This window comes from Malania oleifera, chromosome 2, assembly GCF_029873635.1.
Source record: "Malania oleifera isolate guangnan ecotype guangnan chromosome 2, ASM2987363v1, whole genome shotgun sequence".
Classification (NCBI taxonomy): Eukaryota; Viridiplantae; Streptophyta; class Magnoliopsida; order Santalales; family Ximeniaceae; genus Malania; species Malania oleifera.
Genome location: NC_080418.1, coordinates 97058762 through 97081734, shown reverse-complemented (window position 1 = coordinate 97081734; position 22973 = coordinate 97058762). Strand labels below are relative to the sequence as shown.

Sequence of the window (22973 nt, the reverse complement as noted above, 5' to 3'; positions counted from 1 at the left end):
TGTGAGATTGGTGCAGAGGCTAGAGAAATTAATGAGGGATTTTTTGTGGTCAAGCAGGGGTGAGAGTAGTAGAGATCATCTTGTAGGTTGGAATACTATTTGTAGGCCTAAAAGGGAGGGAGGCTTGGGTCTTGGGAAATTGGTGTTTAAAAACATCTCTTTGGTCGGGAAATGGTTGTAGCACTCCCTAAGAAAATAAAACCTTTTATTTGGACTGCAATACTTGAAAGAATTAATACTAATTGTTTGCATTTGCTTTAGAAGAGAAGACCTAATAAGGCCCTCTCCCTTGACACTTGTGTCCTTTGTGAGTGAAGAGACTCATGCACATTTGTTTCTTCATATCTCTTTCACGTTGGCTATTTGGAATAAATTATTTGGTATATTTAGTGAAATTTGGGTCTGTCCATGCCATGGTTTTAAATAAAGGCCACAAGGCGTTACGTAACGGTTTTTTGGGTTACCAATACCGTTACACTTGGTGGGAACAAAAATCACAGCTGTAGCGGCCGTTACGGACCGTGACCGTTACGTAAAGGCCGCTACGACCGTTACGTAACCGCTACAGGACTGTTACACCAAAGAATTATTTTATTTTTTACTTTTTCTTATCACTTTTTCCCTCTCTTTCATATATCATTCTCAATATACCTAGTGGCAAGAGGGGGAAAAGATTATAATGAGGATGACAATGATACAAAATTTACTATTTCTTTAAATAATAACAATAGATGTATTAATTAACAATTTGAAAATACTAACTTGTTGGGATAATATTTTATTTTGATAATATTAGTAATGTGATATTTATGTTCTATATTTTTCAACTTCAACCTTCTTTCTTTTTGTAGCTATTTTATATTTGTATTATTCATATGTCTTATGTGTCTAATAGATTAATGGAGTGTATAATGTATTTTGTTTTATTCTTTAATTTAGCTCACATAAGAATTTATCACAGATAAGAACAATGAGAAGTATAAATACGCGCACACACGTAATTTTTCTATCAATGGTGGTTTAAAACAAATGTAAAATTGTTGCCCTTACCAAATAACTTAGTTACACGAACTAAAGGATCCAAAATACACTAAAACTCTTTCTAAGAAGGGCTAAAAGTTTAAAACATGCAAGTATGCTAATATGCAAAAGGTTGTGCGTGCTTCAAAAAAATTTACGGCCGTTAATCCTGCTTCTTGTTATGTAACATCTGTTACTCCTGCTTCCCGTTACACCCATTACTGTTATGTTATGCTACCCGCTACTGCGATTTAAAACCATGGTCCATGCTCTTTGAAGTTTGAAGACTTTTTATAGCTTACTTTTTGGGGTTTTGGCAAAAAAGAAGGGTAGGAAAGCTCTATGGTGTTGCACTGTAATGGATTTTATTTGGTGTGTTTGGTTGGAAAGAAGTGCTAGAATATTCAAAGATGTGTGGCTATTGCTAACAATTTGCTTTGGAGTACAGTGGTATATCTTGCATCATTGTGGGTGTCAACAAATGATTTTTTTCGTCGTGTTTCTCTGGAAGACTTGTAGCGGGATTGGGTGGCCCTGTTACATTGAGTTTGGTTCTCTGTTTAGGTTGCATTCTTTGTAACTAGTTTTTGTCGATGTAAGGGGAGGATTTCTAATTCTCCCTATCTTTTCATTTTTCTTTTGCTTTCCCTTTTTAATTTTCTGATGTACATTCTTCTCTCTTTTAATGCAATTTTTTGTTTATAAAAAAAAAATGGTATCAGCGCAAGATCCTACCTAAACCTACTGCTTAACCAATCCCTAAACCTTTGTCTTATGCAAATCTATTGTTATAGGAGGATCCAGCCATACCTCTATGGATCAGATACAAGTCCAGAGGTTGCTGGAAAACATAGCAGTCGCTGGAAACCTCCTAGACAGCTATGCCTTATTTCAGAATCTCAAGAACACTTCCATATTTTCACAGAACCCTCCGATCTGTAAGTGGGTGAAATTTCATTGCTGGAGGATGAGCTCTGCGCTCCCACATGCAGGTCCATCCCCATGCGCTGGCACGTGAGAGGTCTGACTGGCCATTTTTGGCTTAGATTTCCTTCAAGATGGTTTAAATCCTTAGATAGACCATATTATCAAGTTGTTGGTCATGCATTTTGGTCAAGATCCAACCTTTTCGATCGTCTGCTTGTGGCAATTCATTAGTTGTTGTTTGTTAGCACTAAGGTGATCAGTTGGCCCCTTATGGCAGTGGCATTGCATGTAGGTTAATTTTTGGGGGCTGTGGCAGTGTTATGTCAGGTTGTTGGTGACTTGTTCATGGTAGAGTTAGCGTTTAACCTTATTTGTGGTTGTTCTGAAAGTTCACCTTGTTTGTTGTTGCTTTTGTTTGTTTGTATTGAGATGGAGTCTATGAATGCCAAAAATATCATCCCTTCATCATTGCCACAGATAAACGCTGAAAAGGTGGATAGAAAGAATTTTGTTCAGTGGCCTAAGATTGTTAAGATCTATTTATAGGCTTAGGCAAGTCTGAATAGTGTTCCAATCTAGGCCGTTCAGTGATAAAAGGAAAGTATGGATTTTGGAAGATGCACTTATTGGTTCCTTTTTTTGGAATTCGATGGAACCCCATACTGCAAGGATATGCATACATCTAGATGTATAAAAGGTGATTTGGGATTATGTCGTTCCTGTATTCCAGTAACATTTACATGTATGTATGATCTATCATTGGACTGCATTCAATTACAACAGGGAGATAGGAGTATAACAAAGTACTTTGCAGAGATGAAGCGTATCTCTGAGGAGCTTAATATTGTGCAACCTATAACTGTTGATGTTTGCAATATGCAAAAGTAGAGGGAGCAAATCACAATTCTTTCAGTCCTAGCGAGTTTGAAACTAGAGTTTGAGGCAGCCCAGTCCCAGATTCTTGGTAGTGCAGAGTTGCCATCCTTCGCTGATGTTTATTCTTACGTACTTTGTGCTTCCTTTAGCAAACGTTCCCTAACCCTTGCATTTAGTGTTTGAATTGGTGGGTTTAAGAGAACTGGTTTTATTATATGGGGTGATTCTAGTTTCCAACCAAGCAGTTGCAGAAGTTTTCAAGGTAGAGACCCTCCTCATAAGTGTACTCATGGTGGACGAGGAGGCCATACTATTGAGTAGTGGTAGGATCTACATGGTAAACCTCCTTGTGTTTCTTGTTAGACTACCTATTTATTAAAAGCTTAAGCATAATGGTTGTGGGTCGACAATGCATATTAGGCCTTACTATTCCCTCGCACGTGCAACTCGATAGCATGTGGAGAGAAAAAAAAGAAGATAAGCAATGTCCATTATAGGAAAAGATAATTCTTCAAACAAACAATAAAAGTAGGCAACAAGAGTTGAACCTAGTAACCAATTATGATACCATCTATTATTATCACTTTACTTAAAAGCTTAAGCTGTTAGGTGTTGAGCCAACAATGTATATCAAGCCTTAAGATCGCCAATGCAGCCACCACAAATTCCACACTTTTGGGCCCACGTGAGGAACAACATACTTTATCTAAATTCTAGCAGTATTAAGCATCCCAGCTAGTTCCCTTTCCCATTGCATCTCTCTACTCTCCACTATTATGAAAATCCCACTTCCTCTTTCTTTTCCTTTGGTTTTGTATATTCCCAAGTTCCCTTTCAATCTTATATTAGTTAGCAAGCTTACCAATTCCATGAATTGTTCAATAACATTCTTACCTAATTCTGTGGTCATTTAGGATTTGTAGATGAGGAAGGCGATTGGTGGAGGGCATGAAGCTAGTGGATTTTACCACTTTGCGCTGCTATCTCCTTCTACCACATGTATTGCTGTTCCCACACAACTCTAATCCATTGTTGCCTTGGTCATCCTTTGGAAAAGTTAAAACTACTAGTTCCTACTTTGAGTCCTATGTCTACTTTTGAGTGTGTCTAGTCAATTGGAAAAATCATCATTATGTTTCTTTTGCTTCCCGAGCTAATAAATGGATAGCAAGCCCTTTTGTGTTCGTCCAATTTGATGTTTGGAGTCCGAATTGGGTTGTGTCCAAGTTGGGTTTTTGATACTTTGTAACCTTTGTTGATGATTATTCAAGGATGAGTTGGCTTTATTTAATAAAAGTTTGTTCGGACTTATTTCATATATTTGTTTGTGTCTTATGTTTAGAAATAGAGGCTTATTTTGGTTTGGATCTTCAAATACTTTTGGGTTTTTTTATAAACAGAGCCTGGATACTTCATTTTATTGGTCCAACTAAGCCAACCATAAATTATTTTAATTGAAATTAATAATATTAATCTGGATACCCCCCAAAATGGATCCAATTGTAATTCACGCTCCCAATTTTTTTTTTTTTTGATGATTCAATCAAACTTTTTGAGGTGAAACAGAGGATATCTTGATCAAGCGAGAGTGGAGTGATGATGCTAAAGAGTACTTCAGTACCCAATTCACTACTCATATGACTCATTAGTTATCCTGTGCCCTCACTCAACCAAATGGGATTGTAGAGAAGTAGACATATCGTTGAAAATTCCCTACTCCATTCTCTTCCCAAATGCTCCTATGTTCTCTTAACCTCCTCATATATTTGGGTGTGCGTCCTTTCTTCATTAGCTAACACTAACACCCAAGGTGGATAAATTGGATCCTTATGCTATAAAATGCTTCTTTCTAGGCTACTTGTGTACTCAAAGGGGATATTGTTGTTATAGTCATACTCTGCGTCAGTTTTTTGTCTTTTGCCGATGTTACCTTCTTTGAGTCTACACCATATTATTCTCAATCCCTGAGTGCTTTTGTTCTTAATGAGTCTATTCCTTTACCTAATCTTCTAGATTGTAGTTTGTTGTCTTTGCCCCGTCATCCACTTGTGTCTCTATGTAGTTTAGTCCTTATTGTCTCAATCATTCTAATTTGTTGGTGTATTCATGATAGTCCCCTTTAGCTTCTACTACTACACCTTTGGTTTCCTTGTAACTGATGAACCTGTTTTTCATGATATTGATCTTTCTATTGGTGTTCGTGAAGGTAAAGGCACTTGCACACAACATCCCATCGCCAATTTTGTTTGGTATTACTTCATGCCACCTACTATTATTGTTTTGTTACTACTTTGTACTCTATTTCTCTTTCTAAATATGTTTTTGAAGTTTTAGTCCACTTTGGATGGAGGAATGCACTAGTTAAAAGAGATGAGTGCATTACAATAAATTATACTTGGGAATTGGTACCTCTTCCTCTTGATAAGTGGGTTGGTTGTTGTTGGGTGTGCAATGTGAAAATCAATCCAAATGGTTCTATGGCTTGTTTTGCTAAGGGATCTACTTAGGTGTACGGTTTGGATTATTGAGACATATTATCTCTAGTCATCAAATTTGCCTCAGCACGTTTGTTCATCTCTTTAGCCAACACTTGCCATTGGTTTCTACATCAGTTAGACATGAAGAATGCTTTCATACATGGTGATCTTCAAGAGGAGGTCTATATGGAGCAACCTCCTGGGTTTGTTGCTTAGGGGGAGTCAAGCTTAGTGTGTTGGCTTAAGAAATCATTATATGGTTTAAAATAGTCTCCCAGAGCATGGTTTGGTTGATTCAGTGCTATAGTTCTTGAGTTGGGCCTTTGATGATATGTAGTAGATCACTCTCTTTTTCAATGTCATACTCCATCTGGTAGGATTGTGCTTATTGTGTATGAGGATGATATTTTAATTACCAGTGATGATGATCAAGGTATCCAAGGCCTAAACACTTTCTACATACTAAGTTTTAGACCAAAGTTTTGGTACCATTGAAGTACCTCTTGGGCATAGAGCTATCCAAACCTCATATGGGAACCACTTTGTCCCAGAGGAAGTATGCCCTTGATCTTCTAGATGATATTGGGCTGTTAGGATCCAAACCTATTGACACACCCATGGACTTTAATTGTAAGTTAGTGCCAAATGTGGGTGATTTGTTGCCCAAGATGATATCGTAGACTTGTTGGAAGGTTGAATTATCTCATAGTCACTCAACTAGATGTATCTTTTGCAACAAGTGTTGTGAGTCAGTTTCAAAGGTGCACCTAGGAGAGGTCTCTTATATGAGGATTAGGGTCACACTTATATTCAAGGATATACAAATGTAGGTTAACCTTATAGTGTATCTTTGTTGGGGGTAAACTAGTTTCTTGGAAGAGTAAGAAATAAACTGTTGTGGCTAGGTCAAGTGCTGAGTTAGAGAATTAAACCATGACTTACACTACATGTGAACTTGTTTGGTTGAAGAACATGTTGAAAGAACTGGGTTTTCCGCATTGTCAGCCTATGGAGTTGATGTGTAATAACCAAGCTACTATTCATATTGCCTCCAACCCTGTCTTCGATGAATAGACAAAACACATTGATGAGTGCCACTTTGTTCGGGAAAAAACTTGTGCAGAAGCTCATTGCAGCCACTTATGTGAAGTATGATTTGTAGCTTGTTGACTTGTTCACTAAAGCTTTGTTTGAGAAGGGGGGGGGGGGGGACGTGTGTGCTGATGTAAAATTCATTTATAACAATCTAGGAGCATATGATGTTTGTGCTCCAGCTGGAATGGGAGTGTTAATAGCTGTTTTGGTCATTTAGCATTATTAGTATGTGTCAGTGTTATGTTAATAAGGGTATTATGGTCATTAGCATGTACTTGACATATATTATAAATGGAGGGAGAGACGTATCATTGTGATTGGGTCTTCCATTTTACTATAGGGGTGTAATCGGTTTTATTCGGTTTGGTTATTGGCAAAACCAACAACCGAACCGAAATTTTTGGTTTTAAGATTTCATAAACCGAAACCGAACCTAAACTGTTGGTTAATAAAATAACCAAACAGCCAGTTTCTCGGTTTAATTCGGTTAGCTTTGATTTTTAAGGTTTTGGACTCCATTTTGAACTTCTCAATGACCGGCTGGCCTTACATGGGCCTACAGTGCAAGCCCAAGATGGTAACTGCGTTGGGAGAACTGAGCGAGGTGAAGTTAATACTTATAGGAAGGGAAGTCTATCCCCTTCCCATGCATAAACAATGTGGGATGGTGGGATTGTATTTTTGGGAGGTGGAGTAGCAGTAACAAAATGGCCTTTCTACTGTAGAGAGGCAAACAGGTTTGTGGTTGTCCCAAATTGTCAATCTCCAAGCTGGGCCAGCCTCACCATGTGTATATAATGTTACCTAGGCTTCCTCTTTTTCTAAGAATGTACTATTTCCTAACAACAAAAGTTTAATATTTTATTACCAATGTAAGGACATTTTGTGATTAAAATATTAAACAATTATAAACATGACTGCAACAGCTTTTAACATCAGTATCATATAATATTATTCAATTTATAGCTTTTAACACTAGTAGCACATAAATTTATAAAATTTAGTTTATTAAATTGGTTTTCGGTTTTGGGCCAAAACCGAATTCAGATCGAAATTTTTTCTTTTCCAAAACCGAAACCACAAGCTGAAAGACTGAACAGAAATACATTCAGTCTGGTTTTGGTCCAGTTTTTGGTTTTTCAGTAAATTTTGTACACCCCTGTTTTCATGTTATTGAGGATGCAAAACAGCATGGGTCAGCCAAATAAGTTTTATTGTGGAAACTTGAATTGAGAACAATTCAAGCTGATGCAAACCTGTAGTTTGGAAGTATGACTATACTTGACCTTTCTTTTACACAAGTGCACGCTCAGACACTTGACTTGTGAGTGGAAATTTGCAGAATTTGATTTCTGTTGGTCTTTTTTTGATTAATTCTAGATGCCTATGGCCTTCCAAAAGGATTTAATTGGAGGTGATTCAGGTTCAAACAAGTTGCCTTCCAGCAATTTTTTAATATCTTTTCTACGTATGTGCTGCTGCTGCTACTACTACTACTACTACTACTACTACTACCAAGGTCTTAAATTTCGATTTTGACTCCAATTTCAAAGCTCCAAAAGTACGGAAATTTTGATGAAAATTTCGATTTCGATTTGAAAAAAATAATGGAAATTAGTAGTAAAGCATGAAATTCTTTGTGAAACTTTAGAAATGTTTAACAAACATAATAATATAAGTTTTAGGACTAATATATAACAAATTAAATACATCTATGTTTTGTATGAGGTGGAAAAGTTGTAAAATAGTATGTGTATCAAACATATTTGTGAGATAATGTACATTAAACATATTCAGTTAATACAAATGAAATTCATAAATCAATTAAATATTATTTGTTATACAAATAATGATAATTTAGACATGAATGGTTAAATAAAATGTTACTATAAGTTTATTTTTTCTTATAATTTCAAAAGCACTTGCAATAATCTTTTGTTTTGATAAAATAAATAAAATAAATTAAAAGAGAAATTTCACTTTACTCCTAAATATCTCATTTGAATTTCAACAAAATTCTATTGTATAGTTAAAATTTCAACAAGTTTCGCTAAAATTTCGAGATTTTGATAAATTTCGGATGATTTGTTGAGATTTCGACGGAAATTATGCAAGACGGAAATCGATTGCCATTTCGATTTTGAGGGTGACAGAAATCGGAAATTTTGACAATTTCGTGAAAATTTAAGACCATGACTACTACTTAATATTAATAGCAATAGAAAGTCCGCTAAATGTCTAAAGTTATTTATCCATAACTATATGTAGTTCCTGTTAATCATTTCTTAAAAAAAATTTTAAAATAAATATATCTAGATTATATAAAAGTCCAATTTTTTGAACTTTATATGGAATATTTTTTTCATATTGTGCTTTCACATTATATGGTGAGTTCAGTTAAATGGATAAAAATTAGTTATTAATTTATGGTGTTCTTTGTTGTACTAACTCCTAATTTAAAAATGCACCATATTTCTCTATTGATATAAAAAGGATAACAAAGAAATTGTGTATACAGACAAGTTGGGCTTGTAAATCAAAGCATAATATTTAAACAAAATTTATACAGATTATTGAACAAAAAGAGAAAGACTAACAGGTTTGCAGCTAATAACTTTTACAAAGCACAATATATAATAAAGCATTTGATTATACATCATGATATAAAAAGTTATTATCCTAAAATAAATATTATTAAATTTGAATTAATAATTGACAAGGTTATTAGAGGTTATGTATGTCTTCTAGTATTATTATTATTATTATTATTATTATTATTATTATTATTATTGTGCTAGTATGTTAATAAGTGAGAGTTTAGTAAGGGTATAATTGTCATTATAATGTATTTGATTTGTATTATAAATAGAGTGAGAGACCTATCTTCAAGTTAGGTCATTCATTTAATCAAAATCTCGACATCGTATCAGAGCATTATCCAACCTTAAATCTGATATACACAGACATTGCTGAAAAAACACATTACCGTGCTGCCCTTCACAGAACCACCTCACCCTTCATTATTTCACAAAACCAACCTTATAGCCAAAAAAAGAACCCTCCGAAGCCTACCCCCACAAAATCGCATTCCCAGAAACAACCCCACATGCCGTCCAACTGCCAGCAGTGCCAACTCCATGTGCTGGCGTGTGAGAGTTTCCGTCCACCTTTTTCTTCTTTTCCCCTCTGCCATGTTCTGATCCCCTCTGTAGACAATATTATCAAGCTGTTGGACATGTTTTTTCTCCAAAGATCTAAACTTTTTCGACCATGCACTCGTGGTAATTCGTTAGTTTTTGTTCGGTGCTTATAAAGGATTCTTTGTGAGTTTCTTGGAGCAGTGGCAGTGTTCGCAAGTTAATATTGTGAGACTGTGGCAGTGTTATCTCAGTTGGTAAGTTGTACACCTTGTTCGTGGTTGTGTCTGTGCTTCACATAGTTTGTGATGTCCCAATTAGTTTTGACTGTTCTTCTTGTTTGACATTGGTGTGGCTGCAAGTTTGTGTGTGTTGGGAATGGAATCTATGAATCCCAAAAATATGTTTCCTTCATTGTTGCCACAGATAACGACTCAAAAGTTGAATTGAAATAATTATGTTCAATGGTCTAAAGCTGTTTGGGTTTATTTAGTAGGATTAGGGAAATCTGACCACTTGCTCTAATCTGATTCTTCTAGTAACATTACAGTATGTATGATTTATCCCAGGAGTACTTTCAGTTACAACAAGGAGATAGGTGCATTGGGAGATTATTTTGGAGAGATGAAGCGTATACATGAGGAGCTTAATGTTGTGCAACCTATAACTGCCGACATTCTTGAGATGTAGAAGCAGAGGGAGCAGATGACAGTTCTTTGGGTTCTAGCGAGCTTGAGACCAGAGTTTGAGGTAGTCCGGTCCCAAATACGTAGTAGTACAGTGTTGCCATCATTTGCTGATGTGTATTCTCATGTCCTTTGTGCTTCCTTTAGCACACATTCTCCTGCTCTTGCATCTAGCTCTGAGAGGACAGCCTTTGCTACACAGGGTTATTCCAGTTCTCTACTAAACAACTGCAGAAGTTATCAAGGTGGTTTGAGTGGTCGTGGTGGTAGAGATGGACGAGGTAGAGGCACTCCGCAAGTGCACTCATTGTGGACAGAGTAATCATACTATTGAGCAGTTTTGGGATCTCCATGATAAGACCTTCACGTGTTGCCAATGTAGCCACCACCAATTTCACACCTTTGGGGACAGCCAATGCAGCCACCACCGACTCCACACCTTTGGGGCTGAGTGGGGGCAGAAACGGTACTGTATCCATGTCAGAGGAAGAGTATTCCAAGTTCCAGCAGTATCAAGCATCACAACAAACTTCTCTTCCCATTGCATCTCTTGCCCAAACAGGTAATCCCATAGTATGCCTGTCATCCAGTACTTCTCATCCTAGTCCTTGGGTCATAGACTCCGCTGCTACTGATTATATCACCGGTAAAGATAATTTCTTTTCCACTCTTCAATATCCTGCAAATAAACCTTGTGTTACTCTTGCTGATGGATTCACCATTGCAGTCAAGGGAATTGGGACCGTAAATCCCACTTCTATTTCTTTTCCTTTGGTTTTGTATATTCCCAAATTTTCTTTCAGTCTTATGTCCGTTAGCAAGATTACTAAATCCATGAATTGTTTAGTAATATTCTTGCCAGATTTTGTGGTTATTTAGGATTTGAAGACGAGGAAGACGATTGGCGGAGGGCGTGAAACTGGTGGACTTTATCACTTTGAGCCGCTATCTTCTTCTACTGCCTGCACCGTTGCTGCCACACCTCTCCTAATTCATTGTTGTCCTGGCCATTAAATTGTCATGTTCTTGATTTGAGTTCTATTTCTAGTCTTGATTGTGAGTCTTGTCAGTTGGGAAAGTACCATCATGTCCCTTTTGCTTCCCGAGTCAATAAACGGGCTGCTGGCCCTTTCATTTTAGTCCATTATGATGTTAGGGGTCCTAGTAGAGTTGTGTCCAACTTGAGTTTCAGGTGCCTTGTAACCTTTGTGGATAATTATTCAAGAATGATTTGGCTATATTCAAGGTCTTAAATTTCGATTTCGACTCAAATTTCGAAGCTCCAAAAGTGCGAAAATTTTGATGTAAATTTCGATTTCAATTTGAAAAAATAACGGAAATTAGTAGTAAAGCATGGAATTCTTTGTGAAACTTTAGAAATGGTTAACAAACATAATAACATAAATTTTAGGACTAATATATTATAAATTAAATACATCTATGTTTTGTATGAGGTGGAAAAGTTGTAAAATAGTATGTGTATCAAACATATTTGTAAGATAATGTACATTAAACATATTCAGTTAATACAAATGAAATTCATAAATCATTTAAATATTATTTGTTATACAAATAATGATAATTAGACATGAATGGTTAAATAAAATGTTATTCTAAGTTTATTTTTTCATATAATTTCAAAAGCACTTGTAATAATATTTTGTTTTGATAAATAAATAAAATAAATTAAGAGAGAAATTTCACTTCATTCCTAAACTCCTCATTTGAATTTCGATGAAATTTCATTGTATAGTTAAAATTTTGACAAGTTTCGCCAAAATTTTGAGATTTCAATAAATTTCGGATGATTTGTTGAGATTTTAATAGAAATTATGCAAGATGGAAATTGACTACCATTTCGATTTCGAGGGTTACGGAAATCAGTAATTTCAACAATTTCATGGAAATTTAAGACCATAGCTATATTTAATAAAATATCATTCCGAGTTATTTCATATATTTTGTGCCTTTTGTTTTGAAATAAAGATGACAATTTGGTTTTCTAGCTCAAATACTTTGAAGTAATAATGCCTAGAGTATTTTAGTTCACAATTCACTACTTATATGACTTAGTTTGGTATTGTCCATCAATCATCCTATGTCCGCACTCCTCAACAAATTGGGTTTGCAAAGAGGAAAAATAGATATATCCTTGAAATCACTCGCACCTTACTTTATCAAATGCATGTACGTAAAGTGTTTTGGAGTTATGCTGTACTTACTACTTGCTAATTGATTAACAGGATGCCATCGTCTGTTCTTAGTGGTAAAATTCTCTACTCCATTCTCTTTCCTAGTTTATCTTTGTTCTCTCTCCCTCTTCGTATATTCGGGTGTGTGTCATTTGTTCATCAACTAACTCTCGGGGTGGATAAGTTGGATCATTGTGCTATAAAATGTCTTTCTGGGCTACTCATATACTCAAAAGGGATATTTTTGTTATAGTCCCGTGCTGTATCACCTCCTTGTTTTTGCCGACGTTACCTTCTTTGAGTCTACACTTTACTGCACGCATCTCTTGAGTGCTTCTGAGCTCAATGAGTCTTTTCCACTACCTAATCTTCTAGATTTTGTCCTTGCCCAACCAACCATCTAAGTCCCATGTAGCTTGAGTCTTTCTCATCATTTTGATCATCTTAATTTGTAGGTGTATTCACAAAGGTAGATCCAAGGAAGAGAGTACCCTCTACCTTCTACTACCGCGCCTTTGGTTTCTTCGTCTATGATCATATTTTCCATGATGTTGATCATCCCATTGCTGTTTGGAAAGGTAAATGCACATGTACTCAACATCCCATTTCCAACTATGCTTGTTATGACTTCTTATCACCCTCCTATTATTATTTTGTTACTGCTTTATCATCTACTACTCTTCCTAAATCTGTTTCGAAAGCCTTAGCCCACTCTGGGTGGAGAATGCTATGGTTGAAGAGATGAATGCTTTACAGGATAATGGCACTTGGGTCTTGGTATCTCTTCCTCCTGACAAGTCTGTGGTTGGTTGTCGCTGGATATACACTGTGAAAGTCTACCCTGATAGTTTTGTGGCTCGTCTAAAGGATGGTATTGGTGCTAAGGGGTATACTTAGGTGTATTATTTGGATTATTTTGACACCTATCTTTGGTTGCCAAACTTACATCAGTATGTCTATTCATCTATTTGGCTACTACTTGTTATTGGTCTCTGCATCAGTTAGATGTGAAGAATGCCTTCTTGCCTGGTGGCCTTGAGGAGAAGGTCTATATGGAGCAACCACCTGGTTTGTTGCTCAGGGATAGTCAGGATTAGTGTGTCAGCTCAAGAAGGCACTATACCATTTAAAACAATCTCCCAAAACATGGTTTGGTTGTTTTGGTGTTGTAGCACTTGAGTTCGGTGTTCAACAGTATGCAATGGATCATTCTGTGTTTTATCGTCATACTTCATCGGGTAGGATCCTTCTTTTTTGTTTATGAGGATGATATTGTTATTATAGGTGATGATGATAAAGGTATTTAGAGCCTCAAACTTTTTCTACAGAATAAGTTTCAAGCCAATGATATGGGGCCGTTGAAATACTTCTTTGGAATAGAAGTATCTTGATCTCTAGGGAACTGTTTTGTAACATAGGAAGTATGTTATGGATCTTTTGGATGAAACTGGATTGTTGGGATCTAAACCAGTTGATACATCCATGGATCCCAAGTCCTAACAAGTTAGTGTTGGAAATGGGTCATTTGCTACCTAAGCCTGGACAATATCGGAGACATGTTGGAAAGTTGAATTATCTCACAGTCACTCAGCTGGATACGTCTTTTGCAACAAATGTTGGGAGTCAATTTCTAGATTCTCCAAGGAAAAGTCATTGGGACACAATAATTTACATCTTGAGATATCTCAAAGGTGCACCTGGGAGAGGTCTTTTATGTCATTATTAGGGTCAACATTTATATCCATGGATATACAAATGTAGATTGGGCTGGGTTACCTTTCGATTGAAGATTCACAATTAGGTACTGAATCTTGGATGGTGGTAATTTGGTTTCTTGGAAGAGTAAGAAATGAGATATGGTGTCCAGGTCAAGTGCTGAATCAGAATATAGTTGAAGAACTTGTGAACTTGTCTAGTTGAAGAACATGTTGGAAACATTGGGTTTTTCACATTCTCAGCCTATGAAGTTGATGTGTGATAATCAAGTTGCTCTTCACATTGCCTCCAACCCCGTCTTTTATGAGCAAATGAAGCAAATTGAAGTTGTTGCCACTTTGTTTAGGAGAAACTTGTGTAGAAGTTCATTACTACCACTTATGTGAAGTCTGATACGCAGCTTGCTGATTTGTTTAGTAAAGCTTTGGGTATGGGGTGTTTGTGTTAACTTTATTTGTAAAAAGTTAGGGCTTATGACATTTATGATCCATCTCTTGAGGGGGAGGGTTAGAGGTTATTATGTCTTTTAGTATTAGTATTATTAAGTGTGTTAGTATGTTAATTAGTAAGGGTATAATTGTCATTAGAATGTATTTGATTTGTATTATAAATAGAGGGAGTGACCTATCTTCAAGTTAGATCATTCATTGAATTAAAATCTCAACAAAGGTAATTAATTGACTCGGTGATAAAAGAGGTTAACTCGATATGTATGGATGGTTAGTTTTTTCGTATTGAATTAACTTGATGGATTGAATTGTAAAATGAGATAACTTAATAGCTTTTTATGATCTTAATCCTAATGATGATGATGATGACGATGATGAAGATGATAAAATCTACCCCGTACTTGACGTGCTTTATTCACTTGAGATGAGTGACCAGTGTATTTTTCTTTGTGTATCCACAGAATCATTTGAGCTTGCTATGTTCGAAGTTGGGGGCATGTGCTTGGTGGAATCATCTATCAAAAAAGACATGCACTTGCCTGTGGGATGATCATTACCTTTTTATCCAAGGCAGTCACTGAACCATTACTTGGTAATTTTTACATGATTGTTATCAATGTATATATCTCCTCTTGATGACGGCAAGGTGCATCTACTTTTGTGTTTTGAGCTTTTAATTGTAATTTTGCATTGTTCAGGTTCTCCGAGCTCCCAGGCTACGTGCTTATTCTGATTTTGCCTATGTAGTAGAAGTTGGTTTTAAGGTGGGAAGACAATCAATTCTGTATTCCATGCTGTGAGATTATAAATTCATGCGTGTGTTTTTATTGCTCACAGGTTTGAAGTGGCAATATGGATGCAAGCTTTGTTGTCCAATTCTACTACAACCTTAAAACAAAAGGATAAAGGTTTGTTTGGGACATCTTGAAGCAGACACTTCTTTTGATCGAATTGATGTTGTTATGTCGGATCACTCTATATCTCTCCAGGCCCCTAGTGGAATATTCCTCATATCAAACATAAGGGAAAGATTTGAAAGATCTCACATTGGATTCATTTTAGTGAAGCAGTTCCTGTGAGAAAAGTGTTGAAATTGTGTGATTCTACCTCAGGTATGCACACTGTTATTTGGAGGGAGGTTATTAATCCTAATTTGACAGCATATTTTGATTGTGTATCAGCTTCAAGTAATGGCAGTTGCAATTTGTCCAAAGTAGTCAGTGATGTGATTGCAGGTAATCTAATCTACCATACTGTAAAGCTTCTGCTCGAAGAAACTTTTCTCAAACTTTGGCCACGTGCTATGTTTTCCCTTTTTTGTTTAAATTTTTTTTAGGTAGTTTTTATTCATGCTTTTGTGGTAATCTTGCTTTTATGATTGGTACATCTAAATGCATGCATATCCATATTAAAGAATTGGATGTGGTCATTCATACATCTGCAAATTCAAACATGAAAAACAACACAGTGGATGTGCATGCATGCACACCAAGAAAATGCATTAGGGTGGTTTTTATGTGATTTTGCAATGCTGTAAATTGATTCATAGAGTCTGATGCCTATAGAAGAAGAAAAAAAAAAAAACAAAATTATATTATTTACTTTGAAAAACTGAAACAAAAATTGTTAGGGTGTGGACATCTTGCATCTGAGCGACCATGCCTGCTCTGTTGGTAGGAATGGAAAGGACAACCAGAAAAAAATAGTGGGTATTTCTGTAACCAATATTTTTTCTACAATTTTTTCTAGCTAAGAAAATTTAAATTTGTTGGTCATTGTTTAATTGTAAAACAAAATCATTAGATTCTTAGGATTTCCATTTGCGATATGCATGGCTAATCATTAGATTTTGGCAAAGGTTAATGTTTGTGTTGATTTCCTGCTGTTGTTATTTTTATTTATTCATTTTCTGATTTGTCATATAGAATGGGAAGTTGAAAGTGAAGGCTTTCTGTCTATATATTCTCTTTTTAACTGCTAAATAGTTGTCTGGATTTTGTATTTCAAAAAGGAAAAAAAAAACAAAAGAGTTAAAAGGTAAAAATTTCTTTACTTAAAAAAAAATTTCATGTTTTCCTTCTGTTTGTTCTGTTGAGTCATAACTATTGGGATCTATAATTTTTTTCCCTTTATCTGTCATGGGCTATCATCATGGTTGCTTTGCTACTTGATATAGTCTATCTTTAAAAAGGCATGGGTTCCTGTCATGAGAAGTACTTGTAAACATGTTTCAATCTGATGTCTTGGACCTTGTTAAAGCTTGACAAGAGACTTATTGGCCCAATTAGGTTTCCTGTGGAGATCTCAACATCAATCACCAATCCTTGCCACATTGTTTGCAAATTCAAAAGACTGCCACCATGAACTCCTCATCCTCATACAAGACTTTTGCCATGAGCCCCATCCAAACCTTGTCTTCATCCTCCAACACTTATCCTCCCACAGTTAGAGGTAGGGCTAACCATTGTTGGTGTATCATGGGAAGAAGTTTGAGACAAAGATTGAGACTTTGAGAGCCATCTTTGGTGATTCGTTGGATTCTAGCATATGCTTCATTCGTGGATGGTATGGATTACTTGACAAGAATTTGACGATGGATGGGTTGAAGCTGATGACTCAACCCATGTAGAAACTTGGAATTCAATAACTTTGCCCATTGCCTTTTAATATCTCAACATCGGAACTAATAGTGACAAATAGTTTCAAAAACCAAGAATCGCCGTAGAGGTAGAATCTATGGGGAATCTTTATACCTTTGACCTCTTTGAGCATGAGAGAGAAAACTGGGGGGATAGGAACTCCTTGGTGGTTTGGGTCTTAGCATGTTGATTCCTATTGGAATAAGGTTAGGCTTGAAAAAAGGTATTGGGAAGGGGAGAAAGACCAACTATTTAAGTAGAGAACTGGTTATATTAGACTTTTCAGTTAATTATGAATTTATGAGAAAGGGGGTTGGTTTTTAGGGGTCAATTGTGAGACTAAATGAAGATTATCTTGAAATATTGGATTTTTTTTTTTTTTTGGGGGGGGGGGGGGGTGGGGGGGTGGGGTGATAAGAGGAGAATAGTGAAGGAGTTGGTTATTGGAGTCAGTTTGGATAATTTTGTTCTTGCAGGAGCCCAAACCAGAAGAGATTGATGCCTATATAGGAGTATTTGGGATTTCTAAATTCAAAGAGTGAGTGTTGTTCTTGTCCTCAGGAGCCTTAGGGGCTAGATAGTGGCTTCTAATGCCAAATTTTCCTTGTCTAAAGACTGTATCTTAGGGTCTTACTCTTTGTTGGTCTTGTTAGAGATTAGAGGTGTTAAAGAGTGGTGGTTCACATCCATTTATGGCCCCATGTAGTAATGTAGTATTGTAGCACAATAGATTTTTTTGAAGAATTAGCGAGCTTCTTTGGAATTTGTAGTCCGTGTTAGTTGGTGGGGGGTGACTTCAATGTCATAGAAAACTCGAAGGGTAAAGATTGGGGGCTTGAGGTTGACTAATAGCATTAAGAAATTTGACTTTTTATGGGACTGACCTTTGAGATTTGCCTTTGAATAATGGTTGTTTCACTTGGGTGATGTCTGGGGATAAACAAGCTTTGTCTTGCATTGATAGATTCATTTTATTGATGCTTGGGAAAGACATGTTCCTAAATATTGTGCAAGAGGTGCTAGTGCATGGTTTTAAGTAATGGTAATGGTTTGCGCAATGGTTACTTGTGGGTCAATGTTCGCAGCCATCGTGGATTTTACATAACAGGTAATGGATGTCACGTCCGTGAATTCATTTTTTGCATTACAAAACTTGTTTTCACATGCTTTAATCCTATAATCCTATGCTTTAAATGAATTTTAGTAAATTTTAATCAATTTAAATATAACATATAGTATAAGTATTGGATGTCATTTTGGTTGCTTTAGTTGCTAATGGCAAGAAGCATGCATTTGCTACTTTTCACTACTTTATTGATTATAACTGAAGTTTAAGCTAAAAAATCATAAATATAGAGAAATATAACATATAGAATGCCATCTTTTGTACTCTTTTATTTTATAATGGAATTTTTGTTATCCAAAATATAAAACATAGAATGTTCATATGTTAAACAAGAACAATTATGCGTAGCAATAGAACGTATTTTCTCCCCAAATTTGGTGCAAGAAAAACACCAAAAAAAGAAGAACGAACTTAGAATACTGGCATATGTAATTTATGAGAGAACAAGTTAGGTTAATTTGAGTGATTGTTATAAAAAAAAAAATATGCATACTAAATGTCAAGGAAAATAAACCCCAAAATTGTTTTTTATGCAAAAAATACTGACTAAAATAAACCAATTTTAAATTGAGCTTCTAAGGCTCAATGAAGGGAAAAGAGAAGGAACAAAATACAAAAAAAATAAAAATCAAAAACCTATTTTAGCATTCACGGCCACTCTGGCACTATAGCTGCTGTAATGACTAGTACCATAATGGGCAAGGTTGTTAGAATTGGGATTCTAAGTGGGATCATTGGAGGGGTCTGCAAGATCAAATCGTAGAATCAGATCGAGAATCGTAAGATTCTACTTTCAATGTAAAATGAATATTAAAAACTCATATATGTGGAACTTTATGACAAGTCTTAAGACTAAAAACTGGGGTAGTAACTTATTAGGTATAAGAAGTTAAAAATACAATGAAAAGTTTAAACAATAAAAAAGAAGAAAAAGAAGAAGAGCAAGAAAAAGAGAAGAAGAGGGAGAAAAACAGTGCTCGCTATTGAGTCTTTTCAAGAAGCAAATCTGTTTCAAAGCATACCTCTGTAGCTCTGCTGGGCCTGCTGGCGTGGTTCTTTTCTTGTCTGCTGCTGATCAAACAAGAACTCTGTGTTAAAGAAGACTGATGTGTTCTTGTTGAACACCAAAGAAGGAAGGGGACTGAGGACTGAGTTCTTGGAACTCTGGTTGTTGAACACCAAAGAACTGTTGATCAAACAGCAAGACTGCTAGCTGGTGTTGATCAAATACCAGTCTTCAGATGGAGGGCTTTCTGGTTGTCAAACGGGACAGAAATTTGTGTGCTGGGTTGCTGAATTTCAATGAGTAGAGGACTGAGGTGTTGTACTCCAGGGAAGTCAGGTGCAGGTTCTGCTGAATCTGTTCATTGATGGGAGGCTGGGAGCCATTTTGCCCCAGTTTTAGAAGACTTTGGACCAAACATAAACCTTTTGGGGCCTTTGGGCGAATAAAAACATGTATTGGGCCACATTATTGAAGCCTAAAAAGGAAAAAAATCCCATTCCAGGTAGCAAAGTAGGATCCGTACGATTTTACTTACAATTCTACGATTCTGATTCTATGATTCTACTGATTCTTTTACGATTCTACCATGATTCTACTTTATTCTGATTTTTGTTGAGACTTGGATCGTTTGGGTTAATCTGGATCGTAGAATCATATGATCCTACGATCCTGATCACGATTTGAATAAAGAGGTGTTTGGGAATATCAAGGAGAAGGAAAATAATATTTTGTCTCAAATTATTAGCATGGATAGGTTTGACGAGTGTGGCTTGTTGGGGGAGGCAGATAAAGCTAGAAGGGTTCATCTTTGCAATGAGTTGGAGTTGCTTTTGTGTTGAGGGAACTCAGGGAAGAGAGGATTTGGCATAAGAAATCAAGGATTAATTAGGTTAACGAGGAGATTGTAACTTTAGGTTGTTTCACAGGGTTTCTAACAGGATGAGAAAGAAAAGTCTCATTAAGGAGCTGGAGTTGACTAGAGGAGGGTGCTGTGGGGTTAGATATGAGATCAAAATTTTTATGAAGTGCTGTGTACCGGTGAGTGCAAGATAGGTTGGGGGTGGAGGGGCTTGATTGGAGACCTGTTGTGGAGGAGGCCGCAAACTAGTTGGAGAGGCTTTTTGAAGTTGAGGAAGCTAAGTGAGGTGTTTTTGACATTGATAGGGATAATGCACTGGTCCAGATGGTTTTATGATGGCCTTTTTTCGGGATAGTTGGGAAATGTTGAAAGATGATATCATGATTTTTTTTGTGGAGTTTCATCATTGTGGGATAGTGTCTAAGATTATTAACTCTATTTTCATTGCCCTCATTCCAAGAAAAGGAAAGGTATGGGAGGAGGATTTTAGGTTGATAATCTAGTGACCAATGCTTTCAAAGCTTTAACTAAGGTTCCATTGAGGAGAATTAGGGAGGTGTTATTGCCTACAATTTTGATGGTCCAATTTTATTTTGTTAAAGATAGTCAAATCTTAGATGCAGTTCTGATAGCTAATGAGGTGGTTGAGGATGGGTGGAAGAGGGCTAAGAAGGGTGTGGTTTTTAAATTGGATTTGAGAAAAAAGCCTATGATATGGTTACTTGGGTTTCCTGAATAAGGTGATGCAAAATAAAGGTTTTGGGACACTGATCTAATTGGGCTAGAGGGTGCCTTAGCTTTGCTAATATCTTTGTGATTGTTAATGGTTGGCCTAGGGATTGGTTTAAGGTTTGTTGGTGGTTAAGACAAGGGCATTTGTTATCACCTTTTTTGGTTTACTTTGGTGGTGAATGGTTCGAGTAGGATGAACTTTTGTGCTTAGGGTATTGGGTTGACTGGGGGTCTTTCGATGGGAGGAAGGAGGTGGAGGTGTCTCATCTTCAGTTTGGAGACCGAATAGTGTTGAGAAATTTTGCAAGATTCTTACATTGTTAAGTATTTTTTGAGAAGATTTTGGGGTCGTAGATAAATTTATCTAAGAGTGGTTTAGTGGATCTCAATTTGAGTAGTAGGGAGTTAGAGGGTTTTAGGCCTTTTAGCTTGCAATTCCTTTGCTTAAACTTTATCGTGTCTCAGTCTTCTTTTAGGGCTAATTCATTGTTGGATGCTTTTTGGGATCCAGTGATTAAGAGAGTAGGGAGGAGATTAGAAGGTTGAAGGGAGGCTAATTTTTCATTTTTTTGGGGGTTTTTTTTGGGGGGGAGAGCAGTTTAGGATCACTTTGATTAATCCAGGATTCCTATTTATTTTTTATCCCTTTTTAGAATCTCTACTAGGGTGGTTGGGGCCTTCGAGAAAATTATGAGAAATTTCTCGTGATCTGGTTTTTGGGAGGATAAAAAGGATCACCTTGTCTGTTGGGAGGTGGTTAGGGACATAAATCTAAGGGGGGACTGGGGGGTTGGCAATGTGGTTTCTAAAAATATTTCTTTAATTGGAAAATGGTTATGGAGGTTCCCTTAAGAGTCGAACTCCTAATGGCATCAGGTTATTAATATCAAGTATGAGATTCTTCAGAATGGGTGGGATCTAAGGGGAGTGGCAACAGGTAGCTTGTCTTTTCTTTCCTCTTACTTGTTTTAAAGCCGGTAATGGTAATAAAACTCTGTTTTGGGAGGATTTTTTGGTGGGCAAATATTGTTGGAGCTGTTGGTGCCGCATTATTTAGACTATCTACTGTGCATAATGCACCAATTTCGGATTTCTTATTTTCAGAGAAGGGGGGTGGGGCTTTTTATTTAGATTTCCATTTCTTTAGGAGTCTCAATGAAAGAGAGGTTGATCAGTTTTCTTCTATATTGGGTGTGCTGGATTCTTTTGTTTCCTACTTCGAGGGGAGATGCACGCTTTGGATTGGGTATTTCTTCAGGGCTTTTCTCTTCAAACCATGGCCCTTTGCACTTGAACAAAGCTGTTTGGAAAAAAAAATTTCCTTTCAAGATCGGGCTTTCATGTTCTCAAAAGGGATTAATATGAATGGCTTGCTACAGACAGGGAGACTTTTATAAATCTCTTAGTGGTGAGGTATCTGCGGAACACTTTGTTTTCTTGTTAGATTGGGTGTCTCTGCATAATGTGTATGATTTTCTATTGGTGAAATTTTGGGGTTTTGAGAAAGTAGAGATGGGGGGGCCTTTTTGGAATTGCACAGCTATGCTATTTTTGGATTCTTTGGTTCGAAAGGAATGCATGAAGTTTCAAAGATCAAGACTTGTCCATTTTTGCTCTGGGAGAAAGTTACCTTTCTTTTGCTTCCTTTTGGGCACAGGCTTCGGGGGTGTTATTGCCATTTGATCGATCTTCAAAAGGATTTAAAGGCAGCACTGATGTAATTTTGTTTTACCTTTGAAGAAGATATCTTATCCTTCTTTTCTTGCGACTTTTTATTCATTTAATGCATTTGTTTTGTAATCTGAAAGAAAAAAATTTCTCGGGAAAATTGTTAGCAAATCAGAATTGATAATAAAAATGAAAAGGGAAAACATTGTACCTTCTCTTCATTATATGGGCTATCATAAAGGTAAGTACATAACAGACTTGCTCATTAAATGTGCCTAGGAAAATGACTATTCTTGACTACAGTTGTTTCCAACTTCTCTGGACTAAGAAGACCTTAAAATGAACTTTGGAACTTGATTCATAAATGA

At 36.4% G+C, this 22973-nt stretch overlaps 1 protein-coding gene across 2 annotated transcripts in view; it reads left to right on the top strand.

Annotated features, from left to right (window-relative positions):
- LOC131148496 (uncharacterized) overlaps positions 1-22973 on the top strand; it is a 30094-nt gene that overhangs the window by 5371 nt on the left and 1750 nt on the right. The window contains exons 7-10 of one of the 2 annotated variants that reach the window (XR_009134994.1): positions 15037-15167; positions 15274-15339; positions 15413-15687; positions 15757-15810. The gene's annotated coding sequence lies outside the window, so the exon portion shown is untranslated. Of the gene's footprint in view, positions 1-15036; positions 15168-15273; positions 15340-15412; positions 15811-22973 lie in introns of both variants that reach the window. The other variant, XR_009134995.1, reaches the window with a different exon arrangement.